Source organism: Nelumbo nucifera, chromosome 8, assembly GCF_055504915.1.
Source record: "Nelumbo nucifera cultivar China Antique chromosome 8, China Antique-T2T, whole genome shotgun sequence".
Taxonomy (NCBI): Eukaryota; Viridiplantae; Streptophyta; class Magnoliopsida; order Proteales; family Nelumbonaceae; genus Nelumbo; species Nelumbo nucifera.
The window spans coordinates 33,698,041-33,709,934 of record NC_142656.1 but is presented as its reverse complement, the minus strand read 5'-3'; the positions used below and the strand labels follow the sequence as shown (position 1 = coordinate 33,709,934).

The following is an 11,894-nucleotide window of genomic DNA, read 5'->3' as shown; positions in this document are numbered from 1 at the left end:
GAGAACTTCCCTCTGGATCTGGAGATTTTTTCTTCTATCTTAATGCTGAAAAGCAAGTGGGTCCCCTTCCTGGGCGTAGGCGGGCATACTACCTGTCCCCTCGCCCGAGCTTCAAGCTCTTACACGGACTCCCCAATAAGGTCCCGGCGTGGAAGCGGGACTATTTCGGGGTGCGAAGTGCGATGGGGTGGCCGTTTCAGACCGGCTGGGGGGTGGCCGCTCCTGATTCCGGCATCACACTTGATGAGGAGACGGCGAAGGGCCTCCGGCAATGGGTGCGGCTTGGGCTGGATTGCCAATGGTATCTGACGGAGGCCAAGCTTATTGCTGCGGGCCTGAGTTCGGGTAGGTTCTTTCCCTAGTGATCTTGTCTTGCTCTTCTTTTACGTCTTACTGATGCCGAACTCCTTTTCGCAGGTACAATGGATTCTCGAGGGACCCGAGGTGGGCACTTGTTCGAGGGCATGAAGAGGAGAAAGCGGGTGGCCAAGCGAGCTCACGCCGAGCCATCCCGAGCTGCGGAGCCCGAGGTGCCGGATTATCCGGCAGAGGAGCCCGAGATGGTTCCTCCTACGCAGGGGCCGGCGGGGGCTCCTTATGCCGAAACCACACACACGGGGGCTCCCGCCTATTCCGAGTCCGCTCATATGCGAGCTGGGCTGTCGGGCTCGGAGGCCCCGGGGGACTTCAGGAGCGTGCTGTCGCCTGTTCATGCTCTTCAACGGAGTAAGGAGGCGATGTTTCCCGGGGAAGTTGCGGCGTGGACCAAGCTCCCTCTGCACCAAGTGGCATGCCGTGCCATTACTCATGCCATGGTGGTAAGTGATCCCTTCTTTAGAGCTCGGCTTTTATTCTTTTATTCGTTTCTCTGATCCCGTTTTCCTTTGATAGGTGAATTCTTCCATTCACGCCTTGGCGAACCAGGTGGAGAAATGCTCGAGGCAGGCGCGAGCTGCCGAGGAGAATGCTCGTGCTGCTGATGCTGCTGCTCGCCGTGCGCGGTCTAGGCAGGCGAGGTCTCAGAGGGATGCCGAGGCCATGGGAGTGGTGGTGCAGCGTATGGCGGAAATGAAGCTGGACCTAGAGCACCAGGTCGAGTATCTTCAGGAGGATATCAGGGAGAGGACTCAGATCTTCTCTCAAGGCATCGAAGACGCGAAGAAGAAGGCTGTCAGCGATTACATTGCTTCGCCGGATTTCGATGACCTGATGGTAGACTCCTACAGGAGGGGTTTCAAGCTAAGTCGGTGGATGATCCGGAATACGTACCCCGACCTCGATACCAGCGCCATATCCACTTCGCGCATCACTCCGTAGATGGCTAATGCTGCGGATGCCGAACCAGACTCCGAGGGGGAGGTAGGTCCTTCGGGCGTTGTCGAAGAGGCTTCTGATAACGATGATGTAGCCCCGGGCTTGTGAATGTACACCCCTTTTTTTTTCTAAATGTACACATCTGTTTTGAAATGAAATGTCTTTTTGTTCATGTACTGGTGTCTTCGAGCTATGTTTTTTGCCGAACTGACCATTTCGGTCCTTCAGTTTGTTTTATGAAATGACTTCGGCGTACTTGCCTTGGTGGCCTATAGATAGTACCTTCTCAAGTTGACAACATTCCATGCTCGGGGTACTTGTTTCCCTTCTAGGGTTCCGAGCTCGTACGCTCCCCCACCGAGTGTTTTCATTACTCTGTAGGGTCCTTCCCAGTTTGGTCCAAGTTTCCCTACGCCGGGTTCGGGCACCATGACCTTACGGAGAACCAGGTCACCGACGCGGAAGTTCCTCTTCTTTACTCGCGCGTTGTAGTATCGAGCTACCTTTTGTTGGTAAGCCGTAGTTCGGATGTGCGCGAGGTCTCTCACTTCGTCCAGTAGGTCGAGGTTGGTGCGTAACTCGTCCTCGTTTGTCCGTTCGTCGTACGCTTCTAGTCGCAACGTAGGCACTTCGATTTCCGCTGGGATCACTGCTTCGGTACCGTAGGTGAGGTTAAAGGGGGTCTCACCTGTGGCAGTCTTTTTCGTGGTTCGGTGTGCCCATAAAACACTTGGTAGTTCGTCTGCCCACAAACCTTTGGCTCGGTCCAATCGCGCTTTCAGTCCGCGGAGGATGGCTCTGTTCATTACTTCTGTTTGGCCATTTGCCTGCGGGTGTGCGACCGATGTGAAGTTCTGACTAATTCCCATACTTCGGCACCATTCTTGGAACTTGATATCTTCGAACTGTTTGCCGTTGTCGGAGATCAGTACCCGAGGTAGCCCGAAGCGACATACGATGTTCTTCCAAAAGAAGTTTTGTATGTTTCGGGCTATAACTATTGCCAGGGGTTCGGCTTCTATCCACTGTGTGAAATAATCTACTGCCACCACTAGGAATTTTCTCCCGCCTGTCGCTGGTGGGAATGGCCCCAGGAGGTCGATGCCCCATTGGGCGAAGGGCCATGGACTGGTGAGGTATTTGAGGTCGGCAGCGGGCTGATGGTGGATGCTGGCATGCTTCTGACACTTGCCGCATTTTCTGACGAGCTTGATTGCCTCTGTCTTCATCGCTGGCCAGTAGTATCCTTGTCGAAGTGCCTTTTGGGCGAGGGCTCTGCCCCCCAGGTGTCCGCCGCACAAGCCTTCATGGATGTCGCGGAGTACCAGCTCGGCTTCGGCTGGGCTTAAGCATCGCAGATAGGGGAACGCGTAGGATCATCGATACAACCGTTCGTCTATCATGACGTATTTGGCTGCCTGATGCTGCACCCTCTTGGCTGTGTTGCGGTCCGCGGGGAGGGTTCCGTCTAACAGGAAGCTCGCGAGTGGGTCGATCCAGCTCGGCTCTGCTTCGGTGACGGGGGCAACCTCTTCTGCCCCACCGAGAATGCTGGGCCGAGGCAAGTCCTCTACGTACACAGTTCTCCTGGCGTTGTGGCTCGTGCTAGCCAGTCGGGACAGGGTGTCGGCCTCAGCGTTCTCTGACCTCGGGATTTGCTTGATGAAGTGTGATTGGAAGTTGAGCAGAGCTTCCTTTACTTTTGCTAAGTACGCAATCATAGTGAGTTCGCGTGCTTCGTACTCGCCTGTAACTTGGTTGACCACGAGCTGGGAATCACTGCAAATAACCATGTGCTTTGCTCTGACCTTGCGCGCTAGGTTTAGCCCGGCTATCAGTGCCTCGTACTCCGCCTCGTTGTTGGATGCCGCGAACTCAAAGCGTAGTGCGTATTCCAATTTTGTTCCGCCCGGGCCGCGTAGCACTATTCCAGCCCCACTGCCTTGTTGGTTCAAGGAGCCATCTACGTGAAGGATCCAGGGCTCCTCATCCCAGTTCGCGCTTGGTCTAACCAGGAGGGAAGCCACGCTGGCTGCTACTTCACGGGGTTCGGACTCGTTTGGCTTGGGAGCTCCGAGTTCGCCCGAACTGGGGACCTCGGGCTCGACCAGCTCAGGGGCTTCGGGGTTGAACGTGCACTCTGCGATAAAATCTGCCAAGGCTTGGGCCTTGATGGTAGTTCTTGGCTTGTACTAGAGATCGTACTCGCTGAGTTCGATGGACCACTTCGTCAGCCGGCCGGAAACCTCGGGTTTGAGTAAAACTTGTCTCAGAGGTTTGTCGGTCAGGACGATGACGGTGTGGGCCTGGAAGTACGGGCGGAGTTTCCGTGCTACTACCACCAGGGCATACGCTAGCTTTTCTATCTGTGGGTACCTTGTCTCTACTCCCTGCAAGATTTTACTAACATAATATATGGGTCGTTGGACCCGGTCTGCCTCCTTTACTAGTACCGAACTGACCACCTCGTCGCTAGCCGAGAGGTACAGCTCTAAGACTTCGCCTTCCTCGGGCCGAGCTAAGGTTGGCACATTGGCAAGGTAGCCTTTTAGCTCGTCAAACGCGAGCTGACAGTCTTGGGTCCATTCAAACCCTTTGCCTTTGATTGCTTTAAAGAAGGGTAGGCAGCGATCTGCCGACTTGGACATGAAGCGGCTTAGGGCGGCTATGCGGCCGTTTAGCCTTTGGACTTCTTTTATTTTCTGAGGTGGTCTCATATCTAGGATGGCTTGTATTTTGTCTGGGTTGGCCTCGATGCCACGTCGATTGACAACGTAGCCCAGGAACTTGCCCGAGGTGACGCCAAAGACACATTTGTTGGGGTTTAATTTCATGTTATACTGACGCAGGATTTGGAAGACAGAATCTAAGTCTTGTATTAATTCTTGCGAAAACTGTGTTTTGACGACCATGTCGTCTACATAGCACTCTATCTTTGTGCCGATCAGGGGCCGAAACAGCCTATTTACAAGTCTTTGGAAGGTCGCCCCGGCGTTTTTTAACCCGAAGGGCATGACCTTGTAATAGTATAGACCGAACTCGGTTATGAAGCTGGTTTTTTCCTCGTCGGACTGGTCCATCCGGATTTGGTTGTAGCCCGAGTAGGCATCCAGGAAGCTTAGCAATTCATGTCTCGAGGTCGCGTCCACTAGGCGGTCGATCCTAGGAAGGGGGAAGCAGTCTTTCGGGCAAGCTCGGTTCAGGTCGGTGTAGTCGACGCACATGTGCCACTTGCCGTTCGCCTTTTTCACCAGCACAGGGTTGGCCACCCAGCTCGAGTAATGGACTTCCCTTATGAAGTCTGCCGTGAGGAGCTTTTCGACTTCCTCGTCGACCGCTTTCCAGCGCTCCGGGGCTAAGTTCCGTTTCTTCTGTCTAACGGGTCTGACTAAAGGGTCAGTGTTAAGTTTGTGAGTTATAAGACTAGGGTCAATACCAGGCATATCGGCCGCGGACCATGCAAAAATATCTAAATTTTGGAGTAAAAAACTTACCAGTTCGGTCTGTAGGGGTTCCTTGACAGAAACACCAATCTGGAGTGCGCGAGCTGGGTCCACAGGTGAGGTCAGGATCGTGACTGTTTCTTCTGTTGGCGAGGCTCGTTCTTCGCCTTGCTCCGTAGGCCGCTCCAGATCGAGGTCGCCGACCGGCTTGGACTTGCCCTTTAGGGCGGCGACGTAGCACTTGCGGGACTCGAGCTGGTCGCCCCGCACTACCCCCACACCGAAGTCCGTAGGGAACTTCATTGCCAAATAGTAGGTAGAGACCACCGCCCACAGGATATGCGTGATTGGCCGTCCTATTATGGCGTTGTATGGGGAGGGGGTCGCGACCACCAGAAAATCGTGGTTGAGTCTAACTGCACAAGGCCACGTGCCGACTTCCACGGGCACCGTTATCTTTCCAAGGGGCCTGACTTCCTCCCCGCTGAAGCCCACCAGGGGATTGCTTGCAGGTTTTAGTTCGCTCCTTGGCAGCTGTAGCCGATCAAATGCCGACTTGAATAGGATGTCCGTCGAGCTGCCTGAATCTACGAGCACGTGCCTAACCTCGAAGTCGCTGATCCTAAGTTTAATGACAAGTGCGTCGTCGTGAGGGTAGCGAACTCCCCGCGCGTCGTCTTCTGTGAAGAGGATCGGCTCCTCGGTCTTCGGCCTCTTTGGGGGGTTCCGCTCCTCGAGGACCGCTTCGCGAACTGAGGTCCGGGCTGCCGCTGATGTGCACCCCGCCACCACCGAACCTCCCATAATTTACATGGATGGTTCCCCGAACTGGCCTTTCTGCCGGAGGCTGTCGCTGCATCGGTTCGGCAGGCCTGCTGCTAGTCTCCGGGGCGTCTTTTAAGTGTTCACCCAGCTGATCCGCTTTATTGCTATTATTGTTGTGCTGTACAAAGTTTCTTAAGTATCCGCGACGGATGAGCCTCTCTATCTCGTCTCGGAGGTTATTACATTGCTCGGTACTATGACCGTGGTTCCTATGGAAACTACAATACAAATTTTTGTTTCTTTCGTTCGGATTTCCCTTTAGGCGAGGTGGCCATTTCACGAAGGGGGCATCCTTGATCGTCATTAGGATCTCGGTCCGCCTCGTGTTCAGTGGCGTGTAATCCGTCCGAGTTGGCAGGGGAGCTCAGAACGATTGGTTCGGTTTTGGGTCCCGGGTCGGGTTTTTTCGGTCGGCCGAGCTAGAGGGCTCGCCGTCCCTCTTTCTTTTCTCGTTTCCGCCCTTGGTTCTTTGGTTGATTTCCTCCTCCGTCCTCATGAACTTGTCCGCGAGCTTGAGGAACTCGGCCACGGTCGCGGGCTGGTTAACTACCATGTGCCACTTGAATTCCTTGTGCGTCACCTCTCTTTTTGCTGCGACGAGCTGCACCGTGGGGTCTAACCGAGGTATCTGTAAGCATGCCTCGTTGAATCATTTGATGTAGCCCCGTATGGGTTCTCCTTCCCTTTGGACTACTCCGAAGATGCTTTCCTCTGCTCTGGGGCACCGTTTGCTGGTGACAAAGTGTGCAGTGAAGACCTGCACGAACTGAGCCCAACACTTTATCGATCCGGGGGCCAGGTTCTTGTACCAAGTGCGGGCTACCCCCTTGAGGGTGGTGGTGAAGGCCACGCACATGCATGATTCGCTGGCTCTGGCGAGGTGCATTTGGTACTGAAAACCGTCCACGTGGTCGTTGGGGTCGAAGGAGCCGTCATACTTGTCCAGGGGCGGGAGCTTGAAATCTCTGGGCAAGGGGACTGCCAGGAGTTCTGAGGCGAGGGGGGAAGGAACTGAGAGAATTGGGGTGACTCCTACCTCGTCCGAGCTCGTCTCGCCTTTGCCTCTGAGCTCGGATAGGACGCGGGTGGCAGTTCGTCGACTTCGACGGCGCCTTCGCTGCTGAGTGGGCCTTGTACTGGCGCTACTGGCCTCCGTGTTGCCGAGCTCGATGGGCTCGGTGTGCTGGTAGTCCGCTGCTGCCAGTGCGTCGAATCGGTTTCCCACCAGTGGGGACTCCGGTTTGGAGACCCGAGGTGTTGACCTCACGGGTGAGGTTCCTGATCCGCCTGCGAGCCGCGAGGCGGGGATGACTTTTCTTTCTCTCCGTCCTGGGGACAAGGCCTGGCTGTTTGGGGGGTTCTGAGGCCTGGAGGCCTTTCCTTGGTGGAGGCGCCCATCCTGCGGAGAGGCCTTTACTGGCTTCGGGGCAGGGTGGCGAGGTGGAAGTAGTGGTTGGTTCGGTGTCAGTTGGGGGAACTGCTACTGATAGTGGTATTGGGAGAGGTTGTGCAACACTTGGTGCTGGTGAAGCTGGTGTTGCTGGAACTGCTACATCTGGGCTTGCATTGCCCGCATGCATTGCATTAAGTCGTTCAACCGATTTTGGCTAGCTGCCAGGGGGACGGCGGTTGGTTCAGTGAAGGTAGTCTCGATGGGAAGAGAGAAGGGGATGTTTGCGGAAGGTAGGCTTACAGGTGCCACTGCTTGTGGCATAGTCAGATTGGGGATTCCATCCACCGTGAGGGGGATGGTGAACTGCCCAACACACACCACGGGAACTTGGAGCTGTTCCCCGGTGGTGTTTGTCTCTGTGCCGCGTCCGGTGTTGCTGGATGAGGCCATGAGTAATGAGTTTTTCAGAGAAGAAGGAAAGGGTATGAAAGTTTTGGAGGGAGGCCTTTTGAAGCGTTCCCACAGACGGCGCCAAGTGATGATGCACAATCTGGCCGGTCTTAGCTGTCGATGATCTTGCCTCTGAACTGAGTAACAGGGACTTGAAACGGAAGGAGAAGAGAAGCTCCGGGGAGAACCCGGCGTAAGGGCTCCGAAGCTCAAGTTAGAATCCTTCAAAGGCAAGAATAACCAGATAGCGCGAAAGTTAGCATACCTCGTTCCTGGGGGGTAGAAGCCTTTTATAACCACCTCGCACACTCACTTCCAGGCCTCCGTCAGGTCGGGCATGATTACTTCTGAACCCCTGCCAGTTCGGGTGTCATTTCCTCTGGCCGGACAGAACCACCACTGTTCCTTTTGTCGGAGCCGTCTTTGCGGCTAGTGACGACGGTTGCAGGTGGCGGTGGCAGGAAGCCGTTTGAAATGCGGCTGTCAGGCGTCAGATCCCAAATCAGTCAGGTGCGTCGCCCTTGGATACGGACGTCCTTGGTGTCGGGTACGTTTGGCTGGCCTGGTGCTTTGGAAGTGAAGTGTTGGAGTGGCGAGCGAGGTGCCTTGAGTTCGGTTTGGAGTGTTCCGAGCTGCCATGGGCCAGCTCGGATCAGCTTTGTGAGGCTTGGGGCCCAGTATAGTTCGTGCTCCTTGCAGGGAGCTCGGGTTCTCAATAGGGAGCTCGATCTTAATAGGGAGCTCGGACTCCTAGTGGGGAGCTTGTTCTTAATAAGGAGCTCGGATTCTTAGGGAGCTCGGACCCTTTAACAGGGAGTTCGCTCTTAACAGGGAGCTCGGGCTCCTAGTAGGGAGCTCGGATTTTAGGGAGCTCGGGTTCTTACTTAGGGAGCTCGGACCCTTAACAGGGAGCTCGCTCTTAACAGGGAGCTCGTGCTCCTAGTAGGGAGCTCGGATTTTAGGGAGCTCGGGTTCTTAGGGAGCTCGGACCCTTAACAGGGAGCTCACTCTTAACAGGGAGCTCGGACTCCTAGTGGGGAGCTCGGATTTTAGGGAGCTCGGGTTCTTAGGGAGCTCGGACCCTTAACAGGGAGCTCGCTCTTAACAGGGAGCTCGGACTCCTAGTGGGGAGCTTGTTCTTAATAAGGAGCTCGGATTCTTAGGGAGCTCAGACCCTTTAACAGGGAGCTCGCTCTTAACAGGGAGCTCGGGCTCCTAGTAGGGAGCTCGGATTTTAGGGAGCTCGGGTTCTTACTTAGGGAGCTCGGACCCTTAACAGGGAGCTCGCTCTTAACAGGGAGCTCGTGCTCCTAGTAGGGAGCTCGGATTTTAGGGAGCTCGGGTTCTTAGGGAGCTCGGACCCTTAACAGGGAGCTCGCTCTTAACAGGGAGCTCGGGCTCCTAGTAGGGAGCTCGGATTTTAGGGAGCTCGGGTTCTTAGGGAGCTCGGGCTCCTAGTACCGAGCTCGGACTTAGGGAGCTCGGACCTTTGACAGGGAGCTCGCTCTTAACAAGGAGCTCGGACTAAGTACAGCGGTCTGGAGTTCGGGTTCGGTAGTGAGTTTGGACTTGCTTCTGATGTTCGCTTTGGGTGCTCTACTGTCCCGAGCTGCTTGCCTTTGCCACGTGTCGGGCGATCGCGAGGTCGGGCCAAATTTCCCTTCATCAGTATATATTTATTAAGTATTTAAATTTGGAAAAAGCCAAACAATATTTATTAAGGTAATTTGTTTTGGTTAAAATAATTCGTAAAAGAGTAATTAATAATCTTGTAAATTAATTAGTAATTACTAAACGTTTTTTTAGTAAATTAATTATTAATTTAGTATTTCTGGTAAATTAATAATTTAGTAAATTCATTATTAGCAAATTAATTGTCCACGATTTTTTATAATTTTACTATTTTATTTGATAATCCGCATTTTTTAAAGGGTAAAATACAAAAAACTCCCTTGAAGTTTCTGACAATCATAAAAGCCTCCCCTGTTGTTTCACTTTAGCAAAAACCTTCCTTAGATATTTGAAAAATACAACAAAAACCTCCCTTCCATCAATAACAAAGACGGAAAATATTAAATTGGTGAATCAATTTTTCCCAAATGCCTATTTTACCCTTTTACAAATCGTTTACATCTATTTTTATGAAATACCCCTGTCGACATGTTATCTTCTTCTCCGCTGTGGATCTCTTCACCCTCTTTTCCTATCCCAATTTATCCAGTAAGAGGAGTAATGCAGGACACAGTCTCTCATCTAAACTCCATTCATTCAAGGAGGAACCTCTTTATCCTCTTTTCCTTTCCGTTTTTTGCATATTATTTCTTTGTCGATTTCTTCTTGTTTCAATCTTCCATCCTTGATTGCTTAGTCAATCCATTGAACTTTAACAATTTGCCATTCGAGATTTGAGATGTGGGTTGCATACAACTTTGTAATGAACTGTGTGATTTTCTCATCTATATCTGATTCACCCATCCAATGCCCTCTGTCTTCATTACTGCGATGCAGCCATCCCTTGTTTCTTGCTTCGATACCTACATTGTCCCTGTTGTGCGGCTTCTAACACTTGAATATGCTCAAGATGGAGAACAGGGATGATGATTTTCTTACTCTCTCTATCAAATGTGGTTTTGGTACCCATCATAATTAATTACACTTTTTTTTTTTTTGAAGAGGAGACTTTTCCTTTAAGCAACCCATCTAGAACACTGAAAAAACAGAGAAAAGGGGTTCAAGGTCACTGGTGCCATGCCTCAGGAAGAATCGCATTGGAAATACTTGACCATGCAAGTTAACTCATCAAAGCAAGGACACCAAGGAGACAAAATGTTTTGGATATTCCTCAGCAATGTAAGCAATCCTAACCATGGTCTTCCCTTGGATTCATTGACAGGCCAGTCCTTTGATGCCAAATATTTCCATTTTGCTCTACGAGCTCAAAATGAAGTTTTGCCATGGGCATCCATTCTCCTGGACCACAAAGATCAGAAAGCACAGTAGCTCTCGACCTGGTTTTTGACTTTTTCTCTCAATCCACCATATCCAAACATCTCATGCCATTCTCTCTATAATTTCTTGCTACCACTAGCAACAATAGTGTTATTGGTGCCTTCCTCATCATCGTCCAAATAATCACTTGATGCCCTACCCCCGCCCCTTCTTGGAAGAGTGTTGCAGCGGTGGAGGCAACACAACCCATGCAAAGGGCAGATGTAGCGGACGACAGAAGGGGTGGAGGAGAGTGATGGATGTGGCGGGCAGAGAACCTCTAAGGATGTTGTAGACAATAAGGAGGAGGTAGAATTTCTTGTCACCAATCTGGAGAAGGTCTTGGGAGTCAATCTTGATGGGAGAGTTACTAGAGAGGTGGAGGACGCTTTCGACAAAGCATCCGTTCTTCCCAACGACTTTGAGGGCGAAGTGGCGTCGCTGGAAATTGTAGAAGATGAGGGAGATGTCGACAGTTGATTTCTTGCTGTTCCGACCAAGGATTATGGAATAGATCTTCATGTAGTATTCAAAGTTTTCACCTTGGAGCTTGGCGAGGCTAGCCTCAACATCTCTCTCAAAACTAGAGAAAGGAAGATGGTTGAAAGAAAGGGGGACACCGCCACACAGGAATGGTCTACATACTTTTTAGATTACCAACATGAGGAAGTTGCATTGCACGTGCTTTTGTCTATTGGTGCTATTGCCTATAGTCTACATACTTCAAATCTTTAAATTGTGGGAATGACATTTTCATGTCAAGCGAGAATGCTTTAAAAGGGTAGGATGGTCATTTTGAAAAAATTAATACATCGTTGAACGTTTTCTGTCTGGTTCACTGGCAGAAGGGAGGTATGTGTAAAGTTTTCCAAAAGTTCAGGTAGAAACCACATGGGAGGCTTTTTGTATTTTATCCTTTTTTTAAATTATTTAGACAATGTCTACAAATTTATAGTATTTTTGGTAAGTATTAATTTGCTATTATTAGCTAATGTAATTATTAAGTATTAACTATTAATTATTATCTATTTTAATAATTAGTACCTAATAATCAGTAATTATTAATTATAAAACAGTAATTGATTAGTAAATTAATAAGTAATTACTAAACATCTTTTAGTAAATTAATTATTGATTTAGTATTTCTGGTATTAATATTAAGTATTATTAATTAATAAGTATTAATATTATAAAACAATAATTAGTAAAACTAGTTTCGTTGGGCAACCAAACTGGGTTTGGTTTCTTAGTAGGTCATGTAAGTTGGCAAATAGAGACTTCCATGAAAAGGAAAGTCTCTTGCCATGTGGACTAATGGGAGTCTTGGATAGGGGAAGGGGATGAAAGAGAGAGAGTGAATGACCATTTCCATTCTCTGCCCTTTTCTTGGGAATGAAATCCCATTCTTACTGATTTCAATTTCCATTCTTTCCTGTTTGAACCAAACATACTATAGGAGCGGACCATTCCGATTCCAATTC

At 50.7% G+C, this 11,894-nt stretch overlaps 1 pseudogene; it reads right to left on the bottom strand.

The window, feature by feature from the left end:
* Positions 1-10,224: 10,224 nt before the first annotated feature.
* On the bottom strand, positions 10,225-11,170 carry LOC148789841 (FHA domain-containing protein FHA2 pseudogene; annotated as a pseudogene).
* Between the last annotated feature and the right edge of the window lie 724 nt (positions 11,171-11,894).